This window comes from Panthera onca, chromosome B4, assembly GCF_046562875.1.
Source record: "Panthera onca isolate mPanOnc1 chromosome B4, mPanOnc1 haplotype 2, whole genome shotgun sequence".
NCBI classification, from domain to species: domain Eukaryota; kingdom Metazoa; phylum Chordata; class Mammalia; order Carnivora; family Felidae; genus Panthera; species Panthera onca.
The window spans coordinates 33,845,462-33,857,718 of NC_138345.1; positions in this window are offsets into that span (position 1 = coordinate 33,845,462).

The following is a 12,257-nucleotide window of genomic DNA, read 5'->3' on the forward strand; positions in this document are numbered from 1 at the left end:
CTCTCGATGCAGATAGAGGAGTTCGGACTACAACTCCCAGCATGCCACGCCCCAGGAACTGCCCCTGTACCCCGAGAAAACAAACTCGCAAGGACGATTTGGGAAATTACAAAGCAGAGGCTGTGTTATGAGATGGGGAGCTCCCCTCATAAACCACTAACCAGCAGAAGCCGGACAGAAGAAATTCCAGTAATGGAGGTGAAATTACAAGCGGGCTTTTAATACTGAGCTTTCTCCAGGAATAACAATTCGAATATTAGGAAGTGGAGCAGGAAAAACACTGAAAAGAAACATCAGAGCTAGTCACTTTTCCTTCCATGTTCCTCCTTCCCAGGCATAGCTCACATTTATCCAGTGCTTATCCTAGCGCTATGCGAAACGCTTTGCGTGCAATCTCATTTAATCCTTCCCTCAACCCTGGGGGTTAGGAATACTGTTATCCCCATTGCACAGGTGAGGACATTGGAGACTATTTAAATAATTTGCTGAAGGTCACACAACGAATAGGTGGAAAATACAAAGTCAAAAAGGCTCTTTTTGCCCAAAGACATATATTTAACCACTATTCTGTTCTGCAGGACAGGACTGAGTCTATGCTTTCTATTCAGAGAATTTACAATCATTGCCCAAGCAAGTTACATAAGCTCATTGAGCCTCATTGCTTCCTATAAAAGAGATATTCCTATAAAATAAAAACAAAGTCATACAGTGTGTAATGCAATTTATAATGAAGTGCTAGAACAGAGCAGGTATTCAATAAATTATAGCTATAATAATAATTAAATAATTTTATACAGATACATAAATTATATTTATTTGTGTATTCTGTGCTTCACCCAGACTTTGCTGAATTTATACTTCTCTCAGCTTTAGTTTCTCCTCAGCTCCTTACCTTTTCAACTCTTTGTAAAACTTCTCTAATTGTTTATTCCGCTGGTGATTAGATTAGAAAGTCCAGGCACAGGGCAAGTACCTATTTACACCATACATTCCCTTCCCTTGTCACTAGATATAGATATACCCATCTGCTGGGCTTTCAGCTCTCTGTAGAAAGTCTTCATGGAAAGCTGAAGCAGAAACATGAAATCCATCAGACTTCTGAGGAAAGAAAAGTATAGACCCCGTAACCATATAAGGTGATGAAGTCAGGACTTCACTTATTCCACAAATACTTTTGAACACCTACTAAGTGGTAGGCCCTGTTCTAAGTACTGAAGATCCCACAGTTAACCAAAGAGACAAAAATGTCTGTTTTGTGGAGTTTGTGCCATAGTGAAAGGAAACAAAATAAAAAATAAGTAAAATACAAACAGTAGTGTGTCAAATGATAATAAATGCTGAGGGGAAATAAAGAAGAGTGATTGGGAGTGACAACAGTGGAGGGTTAGGTTCGATATCTACATTTAACTTTGTTTCCTAACAGGAAATCCAGTGGTGGGGACAAAGCAAAGAGAAAATGTGGACCTTCTGCTCAAGACTAGCTCATTCCCACACAGAAAACTCCAGAGGCAAGCAGAGATCCCTGGAAATTGTGGATCACAGTCTCAGAATGAAGTGACCAAAATGTTTTATCAGTTCTGCCTCAGATTTGATTATTACAGCACTGCAAATAAAAACCTTGTTCTCAGAACTGGGTTTAGAAGTCTTCCCTGAAAAATCAGGAAAGCAGTAGGAGCATCAGAAAATGGACTGGGGCTGGCCTAGACAGGTTGAGACCTCCTCTCTTCACTTCCAGGAGCACCACCTCAGATTGCTTCCTTGAAAAGGTTCCTTCCTTAAGGGTCGCCTGGTGCTCAGTCGGTTAAGTATCTGACTCTTGATTTCAGCTCAGGTCATGATTTCAGGGTCTTAAGATCAAGCCCTGTGTCAGGCTCTGCACTGACAGTGCAGAGCCTGCTTGGAATTCTCTGTTTCCTCTCTCTCCACTCCTCCTCTCACTCACATGCACTCTCTTCTCTCATCCTCTCTCTTTCAACATAGGTAAACTTTAAAAAGAAAGAAGGAAGGAAGGAAGGAAGGAAGAAGGAAGGAAGGAAGGAAGGAAGGAAGGAAGGAAGAAAGGAAGGAAGGAAAAGGAAAGGAAGGAAGGAAGGAAGGAAGAAAACCTCTTCCTTAAATCCTAATAAGAAGTTTCTTGCTGTTTCTGATGCTTCCAGGTGATGGCAGCACAGTCTTAAAAGACTTGCTAGAAAAAAATTTGCCTATTTAGTGGTATAGCTGCCATAATGAGGACAAGATAGATGGGAGGTGGGTGAGGAGATTGCTAAAAATCACATGAAAACATGATCGTGTTCCTATTTCTGTGTTTCACCCAATTTTTGACTATACGGGACTTCAGTGGTCTGTATGTCATCACTTAACCTTTAGCACTGTTATGTCCACAAATTGATTCTTTAACGCACTACCGTGACAGTCCACTATCTCCCCTTATGTCTGAATGTACCCAGAATTTCTCAGGCTAAGACACAGAAATCCTAAACATAAGCAAGTTCATTCCACCTGAGGGGGAATGCACAGATATTATGTATATAAAACCAGTCTTTCTGACTCAGGGTTCATGATACAAGCCTTGAAACTACCTATTCTCCCCTTGGGATAAGTCAAAGAGTGGAAATAAGGACTAATCTATAAAGCCAGATCTAAGGTCTGGTCCATGCTAATATTTGTATCGTTGGAATCTTCTCATTTTGGAAAAATATAGTAAATGAGATGAAAAATCCATATTATGGGTCATCCTCTAACCCTGACCCAAGCTCTGGAACTTGGTGCTCTTCCTTCTGTTCTGTAAGGTGCTCAGTCTATCTATCCATGGATTGCCTTAATCTGAAATGTGGATTTGCTTTGCTTGCTTTGGGCAGGTGATGAGTTGGTATTTTTGTACCAGAAAGAACTCTAGACTGGAAGATGAGCTATACCAGTTAGAATACTGGTTCCTTCAGTGACTACACCAGACCTCTAGAAAGTCACTTAAATCCTCTAAGCCTCAATTTTCTCATTTGAGGACATGGATAAGAACACCTGCCCATAGGGTGGTTGTAAGGATCAGAAGAGGCCACGTGACAATGGCCCATTGAACTCTTTAAATCTCTGGAATAGTTCAGGCTGATTATAAGGCCAGTAGGTATAATATATTGGGGAATGAGTAAGGAGAAGAAAGAATTTCATTCTATCTCAAAGTTCTGTAATCTTATTTTCTGAACTGGAATCCAACTCTTGACTCTTTCTTACAAAGGTCAGTAATGCTCATATCTGCAGTCAGCCCATCCTATCCTGCCCTCTCCAAGCTGATTCTACATTCTGTGACAATAGACAGTATCCATAGCTGGTCCATCTAACACATCTCTTCTAGCCAGGGATGTTGGTGGCAAAGCTCCAATGGAGTAAAATCATACCTAGTATGGACCTTTGACCAGAAGCAAGCCAGAAAGATAAGTATTAGCAGGGTGAAGATAATGTTTCTCCAGGATGGCCAAGGGGTGTGCCTCCCTCATTCCAGAACTTCATCTGTTGGCATTTTTATGACTCTTTTTTAAAGACTGGACTTGGTGTTTAGGGCATAGTTCAATGCTTCCCATTTGCTCCTCTCCATATAGACACAGCAGAACTCTTACTTTGCTTCTGTGTCTAAAAAGTACTTATAATAATCATAATCATTCTCTATAGTACTTTACAACAATAAGGCAGGTCAATTTATAAGTATGATATTACCTATGTACTAGGTGTTATTCTAAGTGGTTTACATTTAACTCATTTTAATCATCAATAACCCTATGACATAAGTCTTAGTGTCATCCCTATATTGTAGATGAAGAAACCAAGGCACAGAGAGGTTAAGCAACTTGCCAAAGATCACACAAAAAATGCAAAGAAGGGCTGGGACTAAAAATCCAAGAAATTTCACTCTAGAGTCTTCCTTTCTTTCCTTTTTTTTTTTTAAATTCATCCATCCATGTCAAGAGAGAGAGAGAAAGAGAGAGAGAGTGGGGTGGGGGGGTGAAGAGAGAGAGAATCCCAAGCTGGCCCCGAGCTGCCAGCAGGAAGCCTAACTCAGGGCTGGATCCCACAATCGTGACCTGAGCTGAAATCAAAATTCTGACACCCAACCGATGGCCACCCAGGTGCCCCTAGAGTCTTTTTTTTTTTTTTTAATTTTTTTTTCAACGTTTTTTATTTATTTTTGGGACAGAGAGAGACAGAGCATGAATGGGGGAGGGGCAGAGAGAGAGGGAGACACAGAATCGGAAACAGGCTCCAGGCTCCGAGCCATCAGCCCAGAGCCTGACGCGGGGCTCGAACTCATGGACCGTGAGATCGTGACCTGGCTGAAGTCGGACGCTTAACCGACTGCGCCACCCAGGCGCCCCTAGAGTCTTTATTCTTAACTAATGCATAATACTGGCCCTACAAAATACTTTCACTTATTTTATTTGAGCTTAACAACCAGCCTGTGAGCAAGGTATATTATTATTCCTACTTATACATGGGAAACTAAAGCTCAGAAACTGCTCAAAACATTTGGTTTCAGTGGCAAAGCTGACATAATTACTGGAGATTTCTAACCAGATCCCATGCCCAGGCCATTCTTCAAAGGGTCATCAATAGATCCTTTTCATCATGGTGAAGGTGACTGGAAGCAGCCACTCTATGGAGACCTGTAGTCCAATTTCACTTTTTCTCACCTATTGCAGGAGTCAGAGTATTCACTCAGAGAAGTTCGAACAAATCTTTGTGATGCCAGACCAAGCCTGAAAAATAAAACAGGTAATGGATGCTCACTAGGAATAAGTCAGCCCTGGCTCTCTCATGAAAGAGTGGAAAGATGCTATCTCCTCCCTGGAATCTTTTCTGATTACACCTTATTCAAGCTAATCACTCCTTCCTTCAAACTCCCAATTGTGCTTTGCTTTTTTATGCCTTTCTTGTTGGTCCTTCCCAGTTTCCAAATCTTCTTATAGTTATTTGTGTCATTTCACTATTCAACTGTGCCCTTCCTGAGGGCAGGGACAGAGTCTCACTCATCTCAGGACCCTTGTGTGGTCTAGCATGGTGTAAAGCAATAGACACCCAATGCTCAGGAGGGACCCCACCTCTCCAGAGCTGTTCTGCATCATTTGGTCTCGACATTCGCTGGCAAGCACTATGTGAAAAGGTTGGAAGCTGAGGAGTTACATAACCTAGACCAGCCACCCCAAAAAAGGAGATACCTACAGGTGTTTCCAGGTACCAATACCCCTAGCTTGCCTTATTGGCCATAGGCAATTTGCAATGTTCCTTCTTATTCCCTCTTACTTACTTCTTAGGAAATATTCTAATAAACTCAGTCAACCTGAGTGATAGAATTTTAGATTTGGAAGGACGTTTAACGTACCACAGCCAGAAACTGAGGCCAGGGGAGGTCAAGCAATAGCTTGATATTACACAGCTGAAGAAGGCAGCAGTTCTTGCCCTGCCCCATGCTGCCCCAGAGAGGATCTCACCTTCACTCAAAAGTGCTTTCCTCACTAGCCCAGAAATCCTTGTCATTAATCATATTTTGGGGCAATTTATTTATCTTTTTTAATGTTTGTTTGTTTGTTTGTTTGTTTATTGAGAGAGAGAGAGAGAGCCAGGGAGGGGCAGAGAGAGAGACAGAAAGAGAGAAATCCCAAGCAGGATCTGCATTTTCAGCACAGAGCCCAATGCAGGGCTCAAATTCATAAACCGTGAGATCATGACCTGAGCCAAAATCAAGAGTTGGATGCCTAATGACTGAGACACTCAGATGCCCCACTTTGAGGTCATTTATAGCATCAAGGTCACTGTTAACACACAGATACTGACTGGGAAGAGCAGCACATGGAGTTATTGCCAGCCATTAACACCCATCACACCAGTGCTCTCTCCCCTCCCACCATGGAGAGCAGCAGTAGTTCTCAAAACCTGCAGTTTTTGCCCTAGCAGGCCTTCAGGGGAAAATGGGATGGAAGGGTTCTCAACACACAGCTTTAATATTCCAAGAAGAAATTATACATTTACTTGAGATAATGCTCTAAATGTTTATTTGTTAATGGATCCTCCTTAGTAGACAAAACATTCCAAAACATAGGATTGATAGAGGAGCAATTGAAAGTGATCCTTTGTATTTAAAACTGAAATTTAAATTTGTATTTAAAACTGTACTTAAAACTGAAAACTGAAAATGTGGCTTATATATACAATGGAATACTACTTGGCAATAAGAATGAAATCTTGCCATTTGCAACAATGTGGATGGAACTGGAGGGTATTATGCTAAGTGAAATAAGTCAGTCAGAGAAAGACAGATACATATATTTTCACTCATATGTGGAATTTGGGAACTTAACAGAAGACCATGGGGGAAGGGAAGGGGAAAAAATAGTTTCAAACAGAGAGGGAGGTAAAACATAAGAGACTCTTAAATGCAGAGAACAAACAGGGTTGATGAGGAGGTCAGAGGGGGGAAATGGGTGATGGGCATTGAGGAGAGCACTTGTTGGGATGAGCACTGGGGGTTGTATGTAAGCAATGAATCATGGGAATCTACTCCCGAAGCCAAGAGCACACTGTATACAGTGTGTGTTAGCTAACTTGACAATAAATTTTACTTAAAAAAAGTAAAGTAATAAAATAAAAGACTGAAAACCATGAGAGAATATTTATGTCCCAAGTTATTTCCTGAAATTCTGTCCTGAAGTACAATTTTGAGCCAACAAGCACTGATTAAGGTATTCGAGGAGCGGCAGAGAAGGGAGAAATGTTGGGAGGATCTCCAGAAAACTTAATTTTAACCTCAACCAGGTGAAGGTAGTAAGAAAAGAAGGGTATGGTAAGAACCTCAAAGAAGCTTTAATTTAAAAAAAAAAAAGAAGAAAACAGGGGCGCCTGGGTGGCCCGGTCACTTAAGCATCCAGCTTCAGTTCAGGTCATGATCTCGTGGTTCATGAGTTCAAGACCTGCATTGGGCTCTGTGCTGATAGCTCAGAACCTGGAGCCTGCTTCACATTCCGTATTCTCTCTCTGCCCCTCCCCCACTCGCTGTCTCTTTCTCTCTCTCAAATAATAATTAAACATTTTAAAAATTAAAAAGAAAAGAAATATTAAAAAACAAAGCGAGTGGTGAGCATTTTGTAATGTATATAATTGTCAAATCACACTATACACCTGAAACTAATTTAATATTGTTTGTCAACTATACTTCAATTAAAAAAAGATGTTGAAGGGCAGGCCTTCAGTCTTACCAATCCAGGTAGCTTTAGTCAACCCTAAAATTGGACTCCTTGTTGAGCACAGCAAGTAAAACAAATATTTGTCCACACTGTTCCATGTGTCCAAGGCCTAAAACAAATAAAGTATAAGTATAAAATAAATAAAAGGAATTGCAACTTGCCTTTGCATTTTTAGAATTATTATCCTCAGCAATCTCAAGAGCATATTGGTAACCCCATAAATACCCTGACCCCACTTAGCAACTGTTTTCAGAGCAAAGTGACACCAGAAAGAACATTAAAAAATTAGTAAAGTGAGGAAAACAGATGTCTGAGCATATTTTTTAAGCAAGGGTAATTCCGTTCATTTCAAAAATTAAGGACTACTCAGCAAAGCTCCAATCTGTTGTTGTAAAAGCCTTTCTCTACAAGTCAGTATGCTCAGTGGGAGAGAAAATTACCCTTCCTGGGATTCACTCAAGCTCAACTCTGAGAGGTGCTATTCACATGGAGTCTGTGTGAATGGCACCCTCTGGAGATGTGCAGTTTTATTTTGTTTTGTTTTGTTTTAATTTTTTTAAACATTTATTTTTGAGACAGAGACAGAGCACGAGTGGGGGAGAGACAGAGGGAGACACAGAATCTGAAGCAGGCTCCAGGCTCTGAGCTGTCAGCACAGAGCCCCTCCCAGGGCTCGAACTCATGAACCTTGAGATCATGACCTGAGCTAAAGTCAGATGGTCAACAGACTGAGCCACCCAAGTGCCCTGAGGTGTGCAGTTTTAATACCTACAAACCCTGACATGGCAGACCTCTTTTTTTCCTGGCTCCACATTAACTCGTGCTTCAATGCTGAAATCTGAAAATGGTTCAGTTCTTTCTGGAGACAGTTGTTTGTGACAACAGGGAAGAACCTGCTCTTCCCCTCCCCCACCTCCTACTCTCTTGTCCTCACTGGGGATGGGCTGCACAACAGACAAGCTGCCTCCAAGCTTGTGTGGACTTGCCTGTGGGTAGTTTTCTGGGAAGATTATCATGAATGGTAAGGCATGCTGGCACCATCCCTTTTATTTTGTGTCCCACTGGGAAGTTTGTTCTTTGTGCTTCTGGTTCTGAAATTTAGGAGGACGGTGGAAGCCGATTACAAATGGGCTCACCACACCCTTCCTCTAATAGTCATGACAAAGGGTGATTACCTGGGCAGCATGAATGAGGGGGTAAGTTATAGTTCTACCTGACAGCCAGGTCTAAGGTAAGCCAGAATGAACAGAGGTAGTAAAACAGGACTCACATGTTACCATAGCAAATAAGGAAACTCAGGTGTACAAGGCTATGATTAAAACTACCATATTATTGCAGCCTAGGAAATAAACAGAGATGAAAGGTCACCTCTTCCCCTCCTTTCAGGGCCATTTTGGAGGGATTCCCCTCCATTCCCCTCCAACTTCTTTTCAGAGGCATTTGTCATACAACTTCTCCTTGTTGCCAGAAACTCCATTTCCCATACCTAAGAAAACATTCTCTGGGATTAAAGGACCACCAGATGGATTCTCCTAGTGTTTTACAACCTGAGATCTGCCTTTTTGATATCTGCTTTTCTTTTGTCTTTTAACTGTTTTTGTTAAAATGATACATAACCAGAGTAAAAATAATCCAAGCAAGACAGAAAAGTACAAGAGAATAAGAATCATCTGAAATTCCATCACCCATAAATGACAACTTTAACATTCTGATGAACATCCTTCTACAAATACACAGAGTATATATGTATAATTATACATAATTATGCTGCCCTGTAACCTGACTTATTAATTCATAGTATGTCATAGGACCCCTTTTTACTTTTCAATGGAATATTGGTATTACCCACTACCTAAAACAAGAAACAAATAATCCTGCTGCTACTAGCAACAATTCACATGTTATAGTTCTTTGTAGCTAAAAAGTAGTTGTACATCCTTAATCCTATGTAATCCTGAAGCTGGAAGGAAAACTCTGGGGAGTCCATCTCCCTTCTTTTGAGGTTTAATTCTAATCATCCCTCACATTGGTGTAATACTTTACAACTTCAAAAGCATCCTTATTTGATTGTAACAAAGTAAGATGATCAAAAGTGAGAGATAGTGCATTGTCATAGCCACATTTACATTGACATAATATATTAATAATAGTCATAACCACATTTATTGAGAAATTAGTATGCGCCAGACTCTGTGTTCAGTCCACTGCATGCACTGTCTCATGTAATCCTCACTATCCCCATCTTAGAGATACTATAACTAAGATTCAGAAAACAGTGATTTGATCAAATTTCCACAGCAAATCCAGGTGCTATTTTAATCTAAATGTGTCTGACTTTAACATTTTCTGTTTTTAATCAGCATCATACTGCATGTTATTAACAACTAACTTTAGTGCAGCACTGTACAAAACACTCAAACATATATTGTTATCTCCATTTCATAGCTAAAGAAACCAAGGCCAGAGAGGTCAAATGATTTGCCTGAAGTCTTGGAGCCAGGACCCAACCATTTTAATTCTAAGCCGGCTGCTGCTTCCACTATACTGTGCCAGTCTCCTTCCTCTGACTATAGATGCAGAGTGTGTCAAAATGCTTCTTTCAGAGCTCCAGAGAAGGGCATTTAAGAATGTAAGATCTTTCAAAACCCTTCCTGCTGCAGTGAAATCTGTTTCTTCTGCAGACGGAACAAAGGTCAGCCTCTTCTGCAGAAACTAGGCTCTTGATCACGTACGTGCATGGTGAGTTGGGAAGACATAAAGTTGTGGAGCTCAGATCAAGTCCCAATCATTCCTTCTTCCTGGCTTTCTTATGCTTTGGACATAGGGAAGAGTTGGTCTGTCTTGTCCTTTCCTTTCAGAGAGGAGGCAGAGAGAGTGTTTATTCTTGATGATACAAAACTAAAGATGATGAAACAAAATGGAATGAGATGCAGGGAAACCATTAAAAGCAGCGTAGGTGGAAGGCATATATAAGGAATTAAACAGCATCTTTCTGATATACAGGCAGAGTTGGTTTGTGGAGGCAATTAGGCAATGAAAATTAATATTTTCTTCTTTAAAGATAACAATTTTTATTTATAAAGCACTCCTTGCTGGAATGAGCTCAAAGCATTTAATGAGTGCTGGCTAATTACCCCACCCAACAATCTGGCAGCCAGGAAAAGAAAGATAATTATCCCCATTTTGCAGGCAGGGAGATTGAGCCACAGAAGAGTAGTACCTTGCATAAAACCAGAGAGCTTAAAATAGAAGGCAAGCCTCCTAATAGCAATCTTCCACCCCACTGTATGTTTATAGACATAGACTCCTTAGAAAGGAAAACCCACTTGCTGGCCAGAAAAAAGCAGCCGTCACTCATTGGGAACTACAGCTCCCAGCAGACACCAAGAAGAGACAGGGCTGTGCCCCTAGTGCCCATTCCAGATTTCCAAATATGGAGAAGGACTGGGTTTTGGAAGAACAGAATGCTCACCCTTGAAAGAGAGGGAGAGAAAGAGGGAGTATGAGGTAAGTTTGGATTATTTAACTCTGTCACCTAAATGTCTGCCCGGTCTTTGAAATATAGCAGCCAAAGTCATGATCTTTTAATAAATCTTGCTAGAAGATTTAACTCTGTAAACCAAGCAGTTACTGTAGCAGAATCCTATTTTTTTCCTAAGATTAGATATGTGCTGACAGGAATGGTTCAGTTCTAGGTGGGTGGTCAGATACCCTTTGTCTGAGTCCAACCAGCTCAGAGGTGATGGTGGTGGTGGTGAGAAGGAAATTCCCAGTGAAGAATAGCTCTGCTGTGATAGGAACAGACATTCCTGAGGCTAGGGCTGGTGGCCAGCTTGCTAAACCCAAGCACAAGCAGCCCTGGGAGGACAAGGGTTACTCCGTTTTCTGCTTTGGAGGCTGCTGAGCCCGCCTGGTGGGAGAGGCTTGAAAGAACTCTTTCCTCATTCTATCTCATTCTGTCAACAAACACTTACTAAAGCACCGACACTCAAGGCACTGGGCTAGACGATGAGGGGGAAATAAATCATAAGACCAGATTTCTGTCCTCAGGATGCTTACGATTAAGGGATGGGGTAAATACAAAGGGAAAGATGAAGCAAAGGGAAGAAAGAAACAATGCAAGGCAGTCTATTATTTATACTTTTCACCCAACATTTAGTTATCTACTGATTACCTGCCTTAGGCCAGGCACTGTTCAAGCCACTTGGAATACAATGGTGAATACACCAAAAGAAAAAGCTTCTACCCTTGTAGATTTTACTGTCTGGTATGTCTGGGGATGTCTGGGGAAAGAGTCCTCCAAGCAGAGGGAACAGTGAGTGCAGAGCCTTGAGATGGAAATGAACTTGGTGAGTTTGAGAGCAAGCCAGTGCAGCTAAATTAGGGGAGTGGATGAAGACTAGAGCAGGAAGAAATGAAGTCAGAGAACTAGTCTGGCGTCAAATCACACAGGGCCTTATAAGGCACAAGGTGTGAATTAAGTTCTAATTGGGAAACAAATTTTACCAGTAGTTTTTAGCAGTAGTTTGTTATAACTTGATGTAAAGTGCCAGATGAAGGGAACAGACCTGTAAAGGAGTTTGGAGAATAAAGGAGAGAGATCACTGAACTGGGATGGACAAGGAAGGCTTCCCAGCAGAATGGGATGCAAGCTGAGTGTCAATAATTAAATAGGAACTGGATCTAGAGAGAAAGCATTCCAGCTGGAAGGAACTCCAGGGGCAAGGTGTGGAGTCAGAATGGCACATTGCACGTTCAGATCATCAGTCTGCCATAGATGTGGTCATATGGGGGAGTAGTGGATGGTGAGGTTGGAGAGGAAGAATTGGAAACATTTAAGGTCTCTATGGCAGAAAGTTCTGAATCTCAGGTTAACAGTAATTGGGAGATTTGAATGCGCAGAGGCATTATTCACAGACTTGAAATATCCAAAGAATCTGGTCTTCACCAGGGGCCGACATTTTCCTCTAAGACACTTGTTGCTTTCCAGGCTTTTGATTCCCACATTGAAAGGCAACTGAGTTGCACAAT